At 37.9% G+C, this 19,148-nt stretch overlaps 1 protein-coding gene across 2 annotated transcripts in view; it reads left to right on the forward strand.

Annotated features, from left to right (window-relative positions):
- Positions 1–19,148, forward strand: part of LOC138106379 (UBAP1-MVB12-associated (UMA)-domain containing protein 1-like) — a 78,153-nt gene that overhangs the window by 7,516 nt on the left and 51,489 nt on the right. The gene's annotated exons all lie outside the window — the stretch shown is intronic.

The following is a 19,148-nucleotide window of genomic DNA, read 5'->3' on the forward strand; positions in this document are numbered from 1 at the left end:
AGGATTGGCTTTTATTCAGGCTCCTTCCTTTTCATTTTACCCCTAGACTTTTTATATTAGAAGCCAGGAAGTGCCTATGCATTTCTGGTCATGGTGAATATAAATGCTGTCTCAGAATTTGACTCTTAGTTCGATAAAAATTAAGCAGTTTAGGGTTTTCAGTGTCTTCTTGGTATTCAAAAACTAATCTGAAGTATACACTCCTGTGAATTGGCTAAATTTTGAGCTTTGATCAAGCTCTTTCAAAGTTTTGCAGGTTGGCTTAAGTGTGCAGAAGAGAAAAAAAGTATTGCTGTTATGCTGAAACTGATCCTTTTCTTTTTTCTCTTTTGACAATTTGTTTTCCTCCTTGTGAATCTGTCATCATCGACATTCAGCTTCTGCTGCTCTGTTTTACTGACTCGTTCTTATCAGGAATCTTACAGTGTTTTTCTGTTTAAGCATTACTTCTTGAGCATTTTCAAGTCACAAAAGCCTCTAGATTATTGAAGTCTAACAGTACGAGAGACTATTGGAGCCCTTTCTGAGGAGAAGTTAGATTTGGGAAAAGTTCTCCATTAAAACAAATCTGTTTCACATCTGTGACTGCGTTGTCATGCTCAATGTCTGGCTTCCACTAGATTTTGTTCACCTGCACCAGTTCTGATGGCTACATCAAGTTATTCCATCATTTGCATTGTGGAAGGGTCAAAGGAGACACATCATCATCCCCAAAAAGTCTGGAGACCATTTAGCATTTCAGTTTCTGTAACAGGCAGAATTCTGCACCCAAATGTTGCTATGTCCCACAGTTGCTGGTCCTGATTCTGCATTCAATTTAGCTTCATTCCTTTTTCCTGAAATGCTGTCAGTGACTATTTAAACTTTGTTCACATAAATTCACCTAAAATTAATCTGTTAAATATCATCTTAAGAACGATCAATTTTGTTTGAGTCTTTTTTTTAAATTTATTATTATTTTTTTTCCTCAGGCAGAAGTTAATTTAGCAGTCTGCAATGAAATGGACTGTACTAGGCAGAAGAGCTGCCATCAGCCTTATCAGTGGAGCATATCACTGTCTTGCAAGACAAATGTAGTTGCAGAATTATGGGTCAGGACTTAAGTAGATACTTATCTGGAAGGGGTGTTCTTGTCTAGGAATAGTGTCAGTGGAAAAAAAAAAACCCAAACCACATCACTTACCCACTCTGTTACTCATATGGAGTGTTCTGAAGCTTTTCTAAACTGGTGTAAAGTATTCTGGAAATCCAATAGTAAATACCTTTAACATATCTCAGTAGTAGATTTCTAGGACCATTAGTGTGAACACTATTGTAGGCAGTGAACACTCTTGGAGGGAGTGAGAATTTAATTTCTTGTGATTTAAGTTGGTTCTTAAACCCAGTTTTTCATTCAGAGCATGTAAGAACAAAAAGCCTAGTTCACCAATATCCTGTGGACATGGGAGGAATCTTTCTGTATCAGCTGGTATTTGAAAGAGAGAAGAAAATTGAACACGTTTCTGATAAAGCTCCATCACAGCTATTGCCCTTTCAAATCCTAAGGATAAATTTTTTTTCTTTTTTTTTCATAAATTCTCCAAGTTCTGTTATAAATTGCTATATTTAAAAACTACCTTTCCTTGTAAAGTATCAATGCATTTGGGAATTCAATGTCTGACTAGAAAGGTGACTCCTAAAAACAGCAGAATCAACAAAACCAACTTTGCAACCTGGTAGCTGGAAGAAATTTTCTATTTTAGCTTTTGGGGCAAATATTGCATGTGTAGGAGTCAAGAAAAAATAATTTGTATTTCCCTCTATATAAAATAAATACAAAATATAATTTCCTACCAGAGACTAAAGCATTTTTATGTCTACCTACCAGTTCACTTATTTTCTGGATACTGGTCATTTCATCTCTTCCTGAGGCTGTAAAAGTGGTGCTTGTTCTATAAGAAGCAGAACTATTACTCTGAAAAGGGAGAAGAGGCTTATGAAATAGGCATAACACATGCAGTTGGTTTTGATGAGTGAATCAAATGCAGAAATATGGAAAAACGTTTCAGAGGTTTTCCTGATCTTCACAAATGCTGAAAGCCACATCACATTCTGAAAGCCAGAATTAAGAAAACAAGTAATTTTCACTAAGCTTGGGAATCTCAGAGAGCAGTAGTACTTAAGGAATTTCTCATGTTTCGTGGCTTATGGAAAATAAATTCCAACCTACTATTCATTCCTACTGTTGCTAGCCATAGAGAAAAATACAGGTTTAATGTGGTTTGGCACACAGCTAAAAATCTCCCATCAATCTCAAACATCCAAGTGTAGTCCTAATCTCAGTCTAAGATCAGGAATTGAAAATCTGAGATTAGATAGAAGCAATTCTGAGTAGCTTAAATAGGACAAAGTCATACTAAAAGCCCATGAAGAGACCCATGAGGGTCCCTCGAAGGCTGAAGGAATTGAAAATCTTACGAGCAAATTTTGGATTAACACTTATTTGTTAATATTTCGCACTGTTGGAGCAAGCATGATTTTTGCCTATTAAGTTTCTTCTCAATAGAAAATAGTCCTAGACATAAGAAATTAAATGTTTTGAAATCTTTTCTAAATAAATAGAAGGATCTGTGGTATTTAAGTGAGTCTTGGATTTGTTCAGTTAACCAATGTCCCTTCTGTTTCAATGATGATGTCTGAAGAGAAGAAACTCTACAGAGCAAATGTTTTTGGGCATGCACCAGCATCTAAAACGTCACAGGAAAGGAGGTGGGAACTACTGTTTTTCATCCTGTGAGATGAAATACAGCATAAGGCAATTATTTCTTCCTTATTAAAAATGTAGAAGAGAACTGGTACTAATATCAGTTGAAAGGTAGAAAATTTGGGAACTTTTTGTGAGAAGTAGGACATTGTTGAATTCATCATTACAACCTACTATGGCAAAGTGAGGAACATAATGGGCTGCAAAAAGAATATGCAAGGAGTTTGACAAATTACAGTGGATGATAGCAGACATTATTATCTTAAAATTTTGGTGGTCAGGTATGACTTACTCTTTAAAAAAGTTTAATCTCAGCAATGCATTTGAACTTTGGCTTTATTTTAAATGAGGTACTTTAACCTCCCTCTGATGTATTCAGTACCTATATTGTTGAGTTAAATCAGTATTATAATTCCTTCCTACAGGACCATCCTTATCTGTAGACAGGAGTATCCTCACTCATCAGTGAAACTGTGAAAAGTATGATTTACATCCAGATGAACAGTTACCTTTGTTAACTGCATTTATACTGCAGAAGAACATCCTTAACAAATGGGAAGTCTTCTGTACTGAAGATACAAAAAAGTAAAATAATCAACCCAAGTCAGCCTTTAGTTCTGGAAATCTGGACTGTTTTTCCAGGGAACAATTTTACATAAACTTGTTCCTCTTCAAATTGCAGTTTCTGTTTTGCCACAAATTTACTCTTCATGCAGATAGTTTTTGGGGTACTTTGGATAAAGTGCTTATTTGAATTAAGGAACACCCCCACTGTTGCCCAACATGTAAAAAGGCCTTACACTGGGATCCTTACTGTTTCCATTTTGATCTACATATATTTTTAAGGACTCCTTAAATGTTTGCCTCTGAGAGAAATGTATATATGTATAAATTTTCTGGAGTGAATCTGTTATGAAAGGGAAATTTAATATACTGATACTCCTGAAACAAAGGACTACCCCCATACTAGTTCATTACTGCAAATCAAATACTCTTCTGCTTTCTTCCCTCTGCATACACAGCTCAAAGATTAAATGCATCAAGAGATTTGTAGAATCTTAGTGTTATTGCTGCTGTTTGTTTTCTAGGAGTTAGTAGTAATGTGTAGTAAGTCCCTGAAAGTCTCTACATTGCTTTTTCATTAATATTTAAGGAGCTTTTAGTGGTGCTAGTAAGGAAGCTTGGGCTGCTGTAGTGTTTCAAAATATACTATTACATTAAAGAAACGTACAAGGCATTGTGCCAGTTGGAAAAAAAGCGGTGTCTCAATGTCCTTTCATTTTCTGCATCAATGGGCTTACATTACCTATTTTTTTAATATAACAGGAAGTGCTTGTGTAGTTATTTCCAACCTTGTAGTTTTCGAATAACCAATCTACTGGTTTTTTATGGGTTTCGAGGTTAAAATATTTAATACTAACTTTATAATAATCTGAGATTTGGGGATATATTTTAATATTTTTTATCTAAAGAATATTTTATACGTATTAGCCTGTGCGACTGTAAGTGAACACTTCTGATGCGCACTTATAAGTTACAGTATTTAAAGTGACCCATTTCCTGAAATGCTTCTTTATGGTTTTTATACTTAAAAACCACAGTAGCTCATCTGGGCATTGAATTTTGCAGCCAGAGTTGATTGAAAAGGGAGGAAGAGGAATTCAGAAGAAACAGTCCTCTCCTGTTACCGATCCTTAGTTGCATAAGGAGGTAATGTCTCCACTTCATTCAGTGATGCAGTCAAACTAATTCTCTCTGGGACTAATTTTGCACAAAAACAACCTGCCGTTTTCAGTGGTGCCGCTAGATGGGGATTTCCGTCGGATTCAGGGCTCGGAGGGCTTTGCTCTCCCCCTTTCACACACAAAAGTGCAGTAGTAGTAATTATCAGTGCACCATTTGATTAGACTGTAGGTTTTCAAGAGATTTATAAAAAGCTTTTTAAAGCCTAATATCAAATCTATAATGACATTCCAACCTAATAAAAACAATGAAGCTTGAAATGTTGACAGCATGTATCTAGATGTTGGCTTGTAATTCGTTCCAAACAGATCTGTTGAGGCCCATGTGGGACCTAAATAACACAAAGAAGTAAATTTGCATATTTTACAGCAGGGGGAAAAAACAGAATGCAAAAACATGAATAATTAGGAGCACAAGCTTCATGCTATATTAATACTGTTGAAAAGCATGTGTTGATTGTATTCTGAAAGCCAGTAGTGATTTGGTTGAGTGAACTCAGTCAGCATCTCTTATGCAGATTAAAGGATCTGGGTTACAGAACAACTGAAATTCATTGTTTTGCTGTATAAGGAGTTATATTTCTTAAAGGAAATGCATTTTTTTTTCTCTTGGATTCTATACAGCAAAAGGAATCTTTCTTTTTAATGCCTCATCAAAATATGTTTTTGTTGACAAATGACTGTGCATTTCTTCATTTACTTGTACACCTTTAGATATTAAAAACAGTTCTCTCAGCCACAAATCAGATGTTAGCATATTTAACATTTTAGTATACATGACCTACTTACTTTTCATTCCACATAATTTCTCTTCCTTTTGCTTTCTAGGGCTTGAGCCTGTGGAACATATTCATGATGTTTTCATGCTATGAATTTGATTATTTTTAAATTTGAAGAAAATGCCCTTCTCAAAACATTAGCATACAGGCCAGTTTTGAATCTGAATATCATGAATGGTTGTGTTGGCTTTTGTTGATTGCAACATAAGATGTATAGCATACTTTTTATGAAAGAAAAGGTTATTTATTTTAAAATGGTAAATAGTATTTAAAGGGATTCACTGTTTGCTTTGGCTGAATATTATCTTGGTCCCTTAACTCACAACTATCTCAAAAAGTTACCTGGTTTTGACCATGGACTCAAGGGAGGAAAAAAGAAAGAAGATGAAGACTTCTTGTTTAACTTGTTTTAATGCTGGCTAGAAAGAATTATGTGCTGCTGTATCAGACAGCTTTATTTTGGGGCTTTAAGAGACAAAAATGCACAGAACCAAACACTGTCAATCTGTCTATTAAGCACATCTTCTTAATTTGCATAACCAAAGGAAGAAAATGGTAAAATGTAGCAGTCTTTTTAGAAGTTGATGTAATTGTAAGAGGTTAAAGAGGCATCTGGCAAAGGGTTGTTTTGAGGTCACACATGCATCTGGCAGTTTGCTGCCAGCCCTCTAAGAAAATATTGGTTGGAGTTGCACTCCTGTTTTTCATATTAACTGCCTTCAGACTTGATGTATAATAGTCACTTTCTACAATCCAGGTCTCCAAAGGGCTCCTCAGGGGTTTGGTCCTACTGATTTTAAATTTTGCAAATACTGATGGAAGTAGAATATGCTTAAGTAAAAGAATCCTTTTTTTGCTAGAAATTTTTTCTCAGAAAAGATGAAGACATTTTTTGGACATGACTGGTCTACAAGGAGGTGTTTACATAGTTGAGATTGTATTCTTTAACCTTTCTTATATTATAGTAGGGTGATCACTTTTGACACCTGGGTTCTGACAATTTTGCTCCTATACATAAGAAGTTCACTCTCTAGTAGCAGTGCCATTGTCTATTGGCCTATATAGCATTCTTAAAGCAATTTGAAGTTGAAATATAAGAAAGGAAAATACCTATTGCTTATTGAGCAGCAATACAGAGTAAAACCAGAGTAAATACAGAGTAAAAACTGTAAAAGATAGTATAAAAGCATCGATTTTCAAATGCTGGTTGTAAACTTTGTTTCCCAGAATACGCTGGTCATTAAATCAGTTTTAGAATTAAAAGTTGATTTGCTTTATGATGCAAAGAAAATAGTTCAGGATATGAGAACATATTTTTAGGCCAAGTCTGATTTACCTATATACAGTGGACTTACAGCTAGAGCTAACTGAAAAACAGGAGGTGAAAAATGTGTTGCAGGAGCACGAGTTGCTGTTCTGGCAAGTGATAAATTCAGGTTGAAGTCCCTCTTTCAGCAATTTACAGCACAGTTAGATGATCATTCCTTGCAAAGAGAGCCCTAGTTGTTAGCTCATGCAATCCCTGCCTGTCTGGTTGGAGTCATTAAGACTTCTACAGATGTTAATCAGTGTTAATTTTCTCGGGAGGAAATGTTTTGTTGAACTGATTTTACACACACCCCTCCCTATCTCTGACAAATAAATGTTTTTGTACTTTTTCTTTCAGTGGAAGAAGAAAAATTACTTTTCCAAAGATACAGTGTCTTGTTTATTTTTAATTAGATATTATAAAGAAACTCAAGAAGGTTATGTTCTGTGTTTTACAAGTGCTTCAAATCAGTCATGTCATAGGCCTCAATGTGAAATAGTACCATAAGTGTAAGGCTTTTACTTATAAAATGAAAGTTGGCTTGTCACTTTGTGCATAAAGATGTGTTCTTCTTTAGCTGCTCCTTCTTGGTATACTAGCTGAGTACCTTTCAGTCAGGCCAAATAAATTAAAGGATATAGGGGATTTATCCATTCAGTTGTTCTGCATTTCAGTGCTATTTTGTCTGGTTTTGCCACAACATGTCTTTGAAGGTTGCCAAAGATATAACGTGCTTTCTGATCTCTGCTCACAGAGCTGAATGATCTTCAGCTTTTACATAGTGCTTTTCTCCAGAAATGAGGGTTGTGTGGACAACAATGAAATTTACTCTCTTCCTTCAGTCAAAAAGAAGCATTCGCTTACAGCATTGACCATGGCTTGCCAGGAAAATTATGCAGTAATCTTTATTTTCTGACATGATCATTTAACTTTGTGCTTTTTATATCTTTTAGGAAATTTCCACTAATTTTAGTAAATTAGTGCTATTTCCATTGTCATGGGGATATCCTACATAACAGTAAAAAATAAAGAAGAATACAAATACCCCCTAGAATAGTGGGCTGCTTCATTTGTGCAGTTTGTTTATGTGTTAGCACACACCTTGCTGGTAGTAGTTACCCATCTACATTACAGGATATAATCCCAGTCTTAATTCTGTATATTGTTTCCTCGATTTACACATGGTCATTTGCTACAAAAACTGTGTATAGGGCAAAAATTATAATGGACAGAAAATCATTCAAAAGCTTAAGTTGGTTTAACTCAGAATATTGGTACAGAGTGTTTCTCTCTCTTTCCTCTTCCCAGCAATTGAAATAAATGTGGGACTTCAAATTCATTCAGCAGATGTATACAGTCTCTTCATTTCCTTCTTGTTTTTGTCAGGGTGTCTAGGTGAAGTTAGAGGAATATGGATTAAGTGGATATGGATTTGGTATTTTGTCTGTAAGAATACAAGTACAAACTCTAGGGAGATCTCTCACAAGTGGAAGTATTGAGTTGTCAGTGGTGAGGCTCATTTGTTTTGGTGGTTTGGTTCCTTGTGGGTTTTTTTGTGGTTTTTGTTTGTTTTTCTCTTTCAATTACCCCCAGATTAAAGATGAGGGGTTTGAGCCTGTAACTGCCATGTGCAGTATACAATTTTTTTCAGTTAAATCGGGCAAGCTTCCTTAAAATGATCCAAAGTCACAGACCTTTCCTGGAACAAAACAAAGCAAACCAAAAAAAGATTCTTGCTGTCATTCTAAATCTTTTTTTGCTGAGATCTGTCTGGACCAGCAGTATACTGCAATTGTTCAGAATTTAAGCTCATAGTTTTTCTACTCCCAGGTGAATAAGGGAGAGCAACAATTTAAAACCCATGAGATTATTTTTTTTCCTTATTTCAGTTGGTATGAAACTTCAGGGTTTTTTTTGAGAGGGATGGAGTGAAACTTAATGGCTATTTCTTTTCCATTTTATTTTTCAATGGGAACTTGCCTACATGATTTCTTCTGAATTATTTCATCCCTAGGTCTTGCAGAAGGGCAGGACTATTTGATTTGCAAAAACATTAGAAAAGCTATTGTAGCAGAAAGCAGTCAATATTATCTTTAAAAGATGGATATTAAATACACATACCAGTGCACCCTTCATTAGGAGGCAGACTTGTGGAGAGGATATTTTTTGGTTAAAACTGTTTTCTTTTACTAATCCACAAGTTATGTCAACGCTCTTATAAAAAGATGCACAAAGAGCTTTCATTAGATCTAAATACTGACTCCAGTTGAATATAAACTTCACTTGGATGTACCAACTCTTACAAAAATTTACTTCTACTTTCCACTGAGCACCCCAAAGGTGAAACCCAGTAAAGAACAAGTAGTAGTTTTCAACTCATGTATTGTGTTTTTAAAAAATAAGAAAGAGTGAACCAAGAAGTAGAATTAAGCATCTCTGAAATTTAGTTTACAAAATCTGTTTAGAGCACATTTGCCTAAAATGACCTACTGGAAAAAAACAGAGACCATCAATAAGCTTGAATTCTTGGTATGCTCTGGAGCTGAAGTGTCTGAATCAAAGCACCATACCTCAAGCACATCTGTCCACTTGATTCAAAACCAAAACCTGAAGTTACAGCATGTTCCTCTTGAAATATGTTTGGTGTATATTTGTGCTTATTCAAGCATTCATCTGAGAAGTAGGAGACCTCAACTCCAGTTCTGCACAGGCTTAGTGCTGTCAGATGCACACCTTCCAGCATCGAAGTCTAAAAGTCCAGTAAAAGGACTGCCAGTGTTTATACTGGCTGCACAGTGGTTCTACTTCAAAAATGCAAGACATAGGAGCTTCTCTGATACTGCATGAGTCATTGAACTTCAGTGGCCCGTGAGTAAGAAAATGGGAATACTGATCTCTGCTCCCTAGCCCATGTGCGTGGTGGCTTTTATTTCTTAAAATGAAATGACTAAAGCTTTTAAAAAACAAAACAGCACAAAGAGACAGAATACGTTGCCAACTTCTAGGCATCAGGCTCAGACTTGTTCTGATTTGTTTTACCTCTGTCCCAGGCAACCTTTCCTTTTTGGGTGAACCAGCTCCAGCTTCAAAAGGAAGGGGAGAAAGGTTCCCAAGGAAATTAAAGTGTAGCTGACTGAGAGAGGTCCCTGTGGGACCCAGGAGACTGAATATCGTCAGACTACAGGGACCAGATCTCAGATCCATTGTTTCTTGAGTGGGCTGGCTTAGAGGGTGACAGTAAAAGCAGGATCTGCTCCACTTTTCCCTGGAAATTAAAGCAAGGGGAATGTGCCCATTATGCCTGAAACATGCAGTGGGAGATGTGAGGGGAGACATGAGTTAAGCTGCTTCCTGATCAGATGCAGGACACTGGTGCAGAAGTGACAGCTAATGAATTTAGATTCCTAATGCATTTTGTGGCTTCTAAGACAGCTGCTTTCTTAGATTATTGTTTCAAATATGCCTTTGTAGGCCTCCTAACCATTCTAATCTTGTTGATAGCAAAATATGCGTACTGTGTGAAGAAAATGAGCTGTGCTTTGTTATAATACGCTTTTCATTTAAAGTAACATAAGCAGCAGTCAAATTCTATACTTGCAAGTCTTTGCTATTGCACTGAAGTACCTTTTCAGGAATATTAAGAAACGTTTAAAACAAAGAAGGAAGCTAATAATTGAGCATCATACTTTTGAGTGATATTCAGCTTGTCACAGCCCTGAATGCATTCATTAGCTGTCAAAATTTGATTTTAAAAAGCCCTACTTTGTTGCAGGACAGTGTTTTGCAGGCACAGCTGTTTGGCGGAAGAGGGTGCATTTTGTTTGTGCATATTCCTTCTGCCGGTGTTGTGATCCAGTGGGCACGGGCTCCTGGCCCTCCCAGGGGGCTGACAGTGCTGGTTGGTAAAAGAAATGGGATCTTGTTCTGTGTAAAATAATAGTATCACAGCATATGCTGAGTTGCAAAAGAGCCACAAAGATCAAGTCCAACTCCTGGTCCTGCACAGTCACACCGTGTGTTTGGGAGCATTGTCCAAACACTTCTTGAACTCTGTAAGCCTTGGTGCTGTGACCACTTCCCTGGGGAGCCTGTTCCAGTGCCCAAACACCCTCTGGGTGAAGAACTTTTGTCTGATATCCAATCTAAACCACCCCGACACAACTTCAGGCCATTCCCTCAGGTTCTGTCACTGGTCACCACAGAGAAGAGGTCAGAATCTGCCCCTTCTTTTCCCCTCATGAGGAAGTTGTAACTTCAGTGAGGTCTCTTCTCGGTCTCCTCCAGGCTGAACAGACCAAGTGACCTTGGCCACTGCTCATACGGCTTCCCCGCAAGGCTCCTTACAATCTTTGTTGCCCTCTTTTGGACACTCTCTAACAGTTTAATGTCTTTCTTATATTGTGGCACCCAAAACTGCCCCCAGCACTCAAGGTGAGTGCAGAGCAGAGCAGGACAATCCCCTCCCTTGCCCGGCTGGCAATGCTGTGCCTGATGCCCCCCAGGACACCACTGGCCCTCCTGGCTGCCAGGACACTGCTGACTCATGTTCCACTTTCTGTCAACCAAGAACCCCCAAGTCCCTTTCCATGGCACTGCTCTCCAGCCTCTCATTCCCCAGTCTGTCTGTACATCCAGGGTTGCCCCATCCCAGGTGCAGAATCTGGCACTTTCCCTTGTTGAATTTCATACTGTTTGTGATTGCCCTGTTCTGTAATTTGTTGAGGTCTCTCTGCAGGGCCTCCCTGCCTTCGAGGGGTCAACAGCTCCTCCCAGTTTTGTACTGTCTGTGAACTTGCTTAGTATCCTTTCAAGTCTTGTGTCCAGGTCTTTAATAAAGATGCTGAAGAGCACAGGGCTGAGGATGGAGCCCTGCAGAACCCCACTAGTGACAGGTCACCAGTCTGATGTCACCCCCTTCACTGTAACTTGTGCTTGACCTCTGAGCCAGCTGCTCACACATTGCATGATGTGTTTATCCAGCTTAATGCTGGGCATTTTCTCCAGAAGGATCCTGTGAGAGAGAATATTGAAAGCTTTTCTGAAATCCAAAAGGATTGCATTGACTGGCTTCCCTTGATCAACTAGGTAAAGTAAAACTTTATAGTAAAAAAGTAAAACTTTATAGTACAGTGAAAGCTGTCCAGCACATTCTAATTTCAAGTTTGATTATAAGAAGTCATTGAGAACTTCAGATTAAATGTTCTTAAAATTTTATTTACCTGCATATTGCTTCTTTAAAACCTGTAGCACTCAGTGCTGCTGTGGAAGTTGGTTTAACTTTGTTCAGGGCCATAGTCCAATAGTGTTTGTCTTGTCTTTATCCTTATACTCCTGAGCTAATTTGTCTTGCTGTGTTTGGGGTTTTTTGCAGTCTTCTGTTTTAAAACAAAAAGGCAAAGCTTTTTTTTTTCTTTTTCAAAGACTCCCCTCCCCCTCAATTTCTCACTATGTCTTTTACTGGTAGTACAGGCTCATACCTGCTTAACATCAGCAGGTATCTTTCAGCTGCACATCTTGCATACTGACCTTCATAACAGATACTCTTGAGCAAGAAATGTTTTCTTTTCTATTTGATGAGTCAGATGTAAATCGAAGGATGTCTGTGTTATTCTTTTGTGTTCTTATTTCAGCAGGTGTGATATCTGTAAGTGGTCTTATCTACTACTTCCTTTCTCTCTTTTTTCTACCCTTTCTCTTGGGTCCAGTGAAATTTCTGAATCCTCTGGGTTTATATTTCTTTAAGTCTTCAGCACATTCCTGGTAGCATAAGCCATCTGTTTGCTTACATTCTGTAGCTAAAGTCAATGAACTTCTTGTGCGGGGAATGAATTATGAAGTTAAGACATTTCTGGTGAGAACATGTCTAGGCACTTTTGATCTTGACTCTAGAGATCCGGCTTAACATGGGGTACAAATGAACAAACTCTGTAAGAGGCTCTTGTTTTAAACCTTCTATTTCCAGTCTACTCCTGCTATTTCCATTCTACTACTGATGACTTTCCTCATGTGACTCTCTGTTACCTTTGCCAACTGGAGAGTGACCAACACTTATTTTGTTGTCTGTCTGTGTGACCTTAAGTGGCATAAGTGCTCTGATGTGATACCTGCAGTGTTAAGGACCAGCTGATTGATGTAGTGTTTCAGGAGTCCAGTCTATTCTGCCCTTTTGAGAGGAATGAACCCTGTGCTACACTGACATGCTGCAAGCAGATGGTGATACCTGGTGTACTGTGGGGATATTCTTTGACTTTTGCTTTTACTTTTACTTTATGTCTGGTAGGCTTTTTATTACCGTGAAACCACCCAAAAGAACAGAACCAGTGTTGAAAAAAGCTGGCAGTTTCTGAGGTCAGATTTTAAGTGTATTATTTAAGATAACTAAATGGATAAATGCTATATAAAACACCTCCAGAAATCATCTGAAGGTCAGAACAAAATGTTACAGGGTCCTTGTCCTTCTTTCTTCCCTCCAAAACAACAGCTTCCAACTAGAACTCGTATTCTGAATTATAAATTGAATTATGTGTATGAAACCTAGTTATGAAGTATAACATACAGGTAAACAGGATAAGTAATGTGACCTCACTTGCTTTAGAAACATGCTGAAATGCTAGTCAAGCAGAAGCAGAAATACCCTGAAGTGTATTTACGTTGGCCATTTGTTAAAATCCTGTCTACCTTTAGATATTCCTTGCTTCTGACATATTTACTATAAAAAGACAGAAGAATTTCAGATTGTACACTTGATGGACGAAGAGGTATCCCAAGGAAGAGTCATCTATATTCTTACACTCCCCAGATGCTAGTAAAAAGTTATTTTAGTTCTTAAATGGAAACATCTTATTTGTACACATTACTATACACCCTGAAGATAACCATGGTGGAGTCTTTCTAAGAGATGTGGTGAAGCAGCTCAGGAACAGTTTGTAGATTCCCATCAAACCTTTAGGATGAGTTTACTTGGGGTTGTGTCTGTGGCCTTCCTACTTTTTCAAGGTGGATTTATGTACAGTTATTTTTGTTGGTAAACCTGAGGTTCTCTTGCTAGTGAGCATAATTCATGCTACAGTCAGGGTGGAAGTGTTTGGATGTTTTAGATGTAAACTTTGTAGATAGATCAAATAAATACAGTATGAAGGAGCAGCACTGCAGATGGGGAAGGCTTTGTTATATTTTACTTTATTGTAAACTGAATGTCTGGTTACCACTTTTTCCCTTCTAAGTTCCATCCATATTTTAGCATGGGAGGGTCATGTTGGCTTTTCCCCCCCTGCTTACAAAATGTAGCATACACAGTAGATAGTGGAATTGATCCTTACAGAACACTACTAAAATTTCATTGCATGTACACCACCTGCTTCTGAACAAAATATTTCTAGCAATCCATATGTATATTCTTTTCTATTGCCAATTAATTGCTTTCTGAACAGTGAACTGAAAGAATAGCTTCAATTAAAATAAGTGTGTGCAGCAGAGGTAAATTTGGCGTGTATAAAAGTGGAAAAGATTCAAAGATAAATGTGGAGTTTATAAGTGAAATGGAGCTCCACAGTTCTTGACTTTTTCCTGTGATATCTTCAAAGGGGAGGATTCTCAAGCAGTCAAATAACAGGAAAAGGCTGAAAAAAGACTGAATAACTGGTTTGGTCTCATAGCACCATTTAACTCTTGTATCCTGCTATTCTTCTTCAATGAGAAAATACCAGGGTAGAGTCAGGTGTGTCAGCATCTTCCATGATCATGCCCTCTTGACAAAGGGCAATTCCAGGATGTTAAACATCGTGTATGATGGAACCATTGCAACTAAATCTGCTGTTAATGGCTTAGAACATGAGAGGAAATGGTAGAGGCACCAAATATGTCTTTGATTTACCTTTGAGCTAACTGATTTCAGGTGGCTGGTCTAGTAGGTTCCTTTGCCCATGTAAATTAGAGTGCCCTTTCGGCCCCAATGCTAACAAATTTTAAAATGAAGAAGTAGACAGATAGAAAAAGCATATCTTACCAAGACATGATAGAAAGTATTAGCTATCTCTGTTCAAAATTCAACTTCTGTTGTTCATAAGAGTTACATCTCATGGAAACCAATAGCTTTTGGCCAGTTTCCAGACATGTGGGGGAAACTTCAGGTTATAATTATGTTTTACAGCTTCTTTTAATTAAAAAAATTAAAAACAACTTCATGTTGACCACAATTTACTTGTGTCTAATGTTTTCATGAAAACAAATGTACCAATGTGAAAATTCAGTTCTTAAGAAAGCAAGCCTAATCTTTAGGAGTTCTTTTATGCGAATGTATTTCACAGAGACATATGATTATCTCTTCAAATTCTTGGTTTCAAGATTTGACCACAGTAAAGCTTTGTTTCTGTGTGTAAACTGAAAGGAATGATAGTCTACTTAGGAGTATGTTTACCTGTTATTTTTTGCATTGGATGAAAGCTGAAAGTTGATGACATGTATTTTGTATGCAGCTGTCTGTGCATTTTCAATATAGGAGGAAATACAATCAGTTCAGCATGACTGGATTACTATAAATAGTTCTAGAAAATACCTTCATTTCCTCTCCACATTTATTTTTGTCATATGCCTTACTGACTGTAACACATGATGTAACCAAAAGTGGAGTGTTATATTTTTATTTTAAAAATGCAGTGTTAAAACACAGAGTGGTGTCTGTATTTGAGAAACTTAACTATAAAATAGAGCCCACCTTGTGAAAACATTCTGGGCATGTTTTACTCTTTTGTTTCAGGGAGGTAAGGAATTTAATAATTGCAGATAATAGTGATGAATGCAAGAATGCAATATATTTTTGTGCTAAACCCTTAAAAAGTTATTTTGGGAACTAAGCAGTACATTTCTGCATTAGTAGGAAAAATTAAAGATTTCAGTCCTCATTTTTGTCCTTCTAGTGGAAGCTAATCAGATAAAAATTACTTTACTGTAGTTCTAACTTAATATTATTTTTTAGGTGAAAAGTGGAAATTTTAAAGAGGATGGTTATGCTTTCTGTGTGTATCATCATCTGCTAAACTAGTGTGATTTGCTCTCTTCTAACTAGGTATGAAAATCATACATTTTATTAGTCAGATAAGTGTAGGCTGCAATAACACCCCACGCACAAGGTCTCTGAAAGAAAAAGCACCTTCCAAAAGTATTCATTCCATTACGAGCAAACCCCATAGAGACTGCTCTTCCATGGCTTTATTGCCTTAGCCCTGCTCCCTTACCCTCCTTCAGTCCCATCCCTTCTCCCACAAATGTCTCCTTTCATGGTTTGGCAAGGAATGGCATTTCCAGGACTAGCTGGCCTGCTGGTCCAAATCCAGGTAGCCAACACACAGGACGGTGCCACCCCCAGACAAACCTAATGCAGCACTTGGCTCTGGCTCTGCTGGGTAGCAGCTGACTCCAGAGGCTGCTCACAGCCCTCTAACCCTTGGTTGAGCTGATCTGGTTCAGCAGCTCTCTTTTAGGGACTTGGTTGAAGCTTAATTGACACAGGCCAATGATCACAAAAATTATTAATGAATAACAAAGGGAAACGCACAGGCCATCCAACTGCAAAAGCCATTTTTAAAAAAAAGAAAGTTTTGTACTACTTGGTTTTATAAAGAGTGGTCAACACTAATTGCCTCTATGTTACTAAGAAAGTAACTTTCAGGAAAGCTGCAAAAAGATTACTTTTGTGGAAAACATTAGCACTGATTTTGTGGAAAACATTAGCACTGATTGTTCCCAGGGACTTGATTCTCAGTGTTCTACATGGCAAGTAAGTTTTCCATCATTTGTGCCTGTGCCAGGGGAAGATGACAAGCCACCTAGCCATATAAAAGCTGGATGTTAAGGGGTGTGCCTTCCTGTTATGAAACTTGCTGCAATCCTGAAATTCAAAGTGGATGAGAATGTGTGCAAGACATTGAGAACAATGGAACAAGAGGGTAGGCACTGAAATAAATATGCTGGAATGTAGATTGATCAGGGTGACTCTCTGCTGAAATAAAGATGGGAACTTTGCTGTCCCTAAAATCACCTTATTAGGTGAGTTCAAAGCCTGTCACTAGTGAGCTTACTCATTTGAGTAGAAACAACTATAGTGAACCTGTATGGCAGCGACCATATGCCAGAAGCTGACCTAAGAGTATGATAAACCAATGATGTTTCATGGACATATCTTTCCATTTAAAAAAAAAAAAAAAAAAAAAAATTGCTTGCTTTTGTAAATATTTATGCTAGCTAGATGCCAGAATGGTTTGATAGCTCAAATGGAGTCCTTTAAACAGGAGGAAAGGCAAGTATACAAGAGAAACATAAAAAAGAAAAACCAAAAACAAACCAAGAAGCATGTTCTTTAAAAATCCCATTAACTGTGAGCAGGATGCCACTGCATTGTTCCCAAGAACAAAAGTTCCCACTTGGAATTGTAGTGAAGGTAATTGAGAATAGATGAATGAAGCGTGAACATAGTAGAAGAAAGAAGTCAAGTCTGCAGTGGTATTGCTTGATAGCTTCAGAGCCATCTAACTTTAAAGCCAAGTGTCACCTAAATAAAGTAGATCCCTTAGTCCATGGGCATTGTTGGAGAAAACACTGACATAATGCCTTTAAAGATGCATTTTTCCACAATTAATTTAGTACTCTGTCCCTCAGTGAATTCAGGTTGGAGGAAGCTGGAAGACTTACTCCAATGCTAGCATGAAAAATGTCTGATTATCAGCAAACTCATGTGAAGTTAGAACACTTTGTAAGTCTGCAAAAAACACTGTTAGTCTCCAAAAAAAGTAGTCATCTGTGTTTCTACTCCATGTGCAGGCTCGTCTTTTTTCTCCTTCCTCCCTGTTGAACAAGGTAGCTTTCACTAAGAATTGCAAAGTCTCAGTATGATTAAGTGGTTTTTAGAATGTGAAACAATTTTGTATACTTGACACAGTGAGATAAGGTGGTTAATATTTCCTATAGACAGTGCCTTCAAATTTAATTTTATTAAAATGTAAGTATTTAAGAATTCCCAAGTGGCAAACAAAGCAGTTGTCACCCTGAATGTTTGCAGTGGCAAGTTTAGCTTGTACGAACTGACGGGGGAGAAGACGTTCCTTTCAGTTTCTGTTCACTGTGTTTGACTTGTGAGAATGAAACAGTGCCGTTGGTAGAACTGGTTTGATACCGAAATAGTTCCTCCATGTACTCTGCCTATATTGCTGTATTCCTTTTACTGTGGAAACAGTGCTAAATTTGGGGGACCTAGAAAATAATAGAATAGAATAGTTGAGTAAGGGCAGAGCAGATGCCAAACAATTGCCCATTTCCTGAAATCTTTGTGCAGAATTTGGAGGCAAAGCAATTCAAGGAAATGCTCAGTATAAAAATGAGGGAGCTGCAATAATTCATGAGATGGATTGTGTTGAGTAGGTCTAGAAGGTTGAGTGTAGGTCTGGCATTGAAAGCTTCTGTTGGCTCTGCTGACCAAAGCTTCATTTTAGTGTCAGCCAAGAAAGGTTGATTGACTTGTCTTTCCCTTTGGTTTTGCACTTCAGTTGATGCTAACATTTGGGCAATGGTGATAGTATGATGTTTGGCGTCTTTCAATAATGTGAGAAAGTCTCTTAGGCATGCTAGGTCTCTACATTCTCATGTTACTGATCCAGATTGCATATGATAGGTCTCTAATAATTACAGATAGTCTTTCATACCTTGTTCCATTTCATTCTGTCTGAGTACAAAATGAATGCTCATTTTGTTTTCCATTGCACAGCAGGTAAGCAGAGAGACATCTATGTATATGAATTAGAATAATTGGAGTTTTTAAGTGTTCAGGGAGTTGCAGAGCAAGAGAGCTACACTTGCCTATTTGGCCACATGCTGGCTACACTGGTGTCTCAGAACCCACTCTGAGTGGTCATGCTGGTTTTGCCTGCTGGTGCATCTCAGGTGAGGATTTCCTAATAACTGGAAGACAAATGGAGTTGTGTTTGTATCCTAGAGAGTGAAGCTCTAGGTGGAGCTATTCTGGGTGGAGCAGTTGTTTCCCCTCTGTGTACACAGTCCACCAGAGGGAGATGAACACCAAAGTTTGCAGGAAGAGGAGCGGTTTGTGGCAGCAGAGGTGTGCCCAGGCCAGCCTTTTGCACCTGAGAGTACAATACCATGGTGACACCTTTGTGTGTCAGAATCAATACTGGAGTGGTGGCTGGTTTCTTGTACTCCTGAATGGAGAGCAAGGCCATCACTGTATTTTTAACTTTTTGGTTCTGCAGGCTTGCCTTAGTAAAACCTTGTAGGAAAGAGGATGGTAGTGATATTCCTATGGGTTTTCTTAAACCTTTCCACCTGGCTGGCCTTTGGATTTTGCGATTGATTTAATTTTAGGCATATCCTCAGTGTGTCTGGTCTGATCAGTCCAGACAAATTCCTGGTTCATTTTGCCTGAATTAGGTAGGTTGTCTGGACATGGGACTTTTGTACTTTTTAAAGTGCAACAGCGTTGAGCTGTGCCTGAGCTGCTGACCCGGCTGGGAGGAAAGGTTTGGTTGCCTTGACGTGAGTGACGCAGTAATGGAGCTGCATTGTCCGGC

Source organism: Aphelocoma coerulescens, chromosome 2 (genome assembly GCF_041296385.1).
Source record: "Aphelocoma coerulescens isolate FSJ_1873_10779 chromosome 2, UR_Acoe_1.0, whole genome shotgun sequence".
Lineage (NCBI taxonomy): Eukaryota > Metazoa > Chordata > Aves > Passeriformes > Corvidae > Aphelocoma > Aphelocoma coerulescens.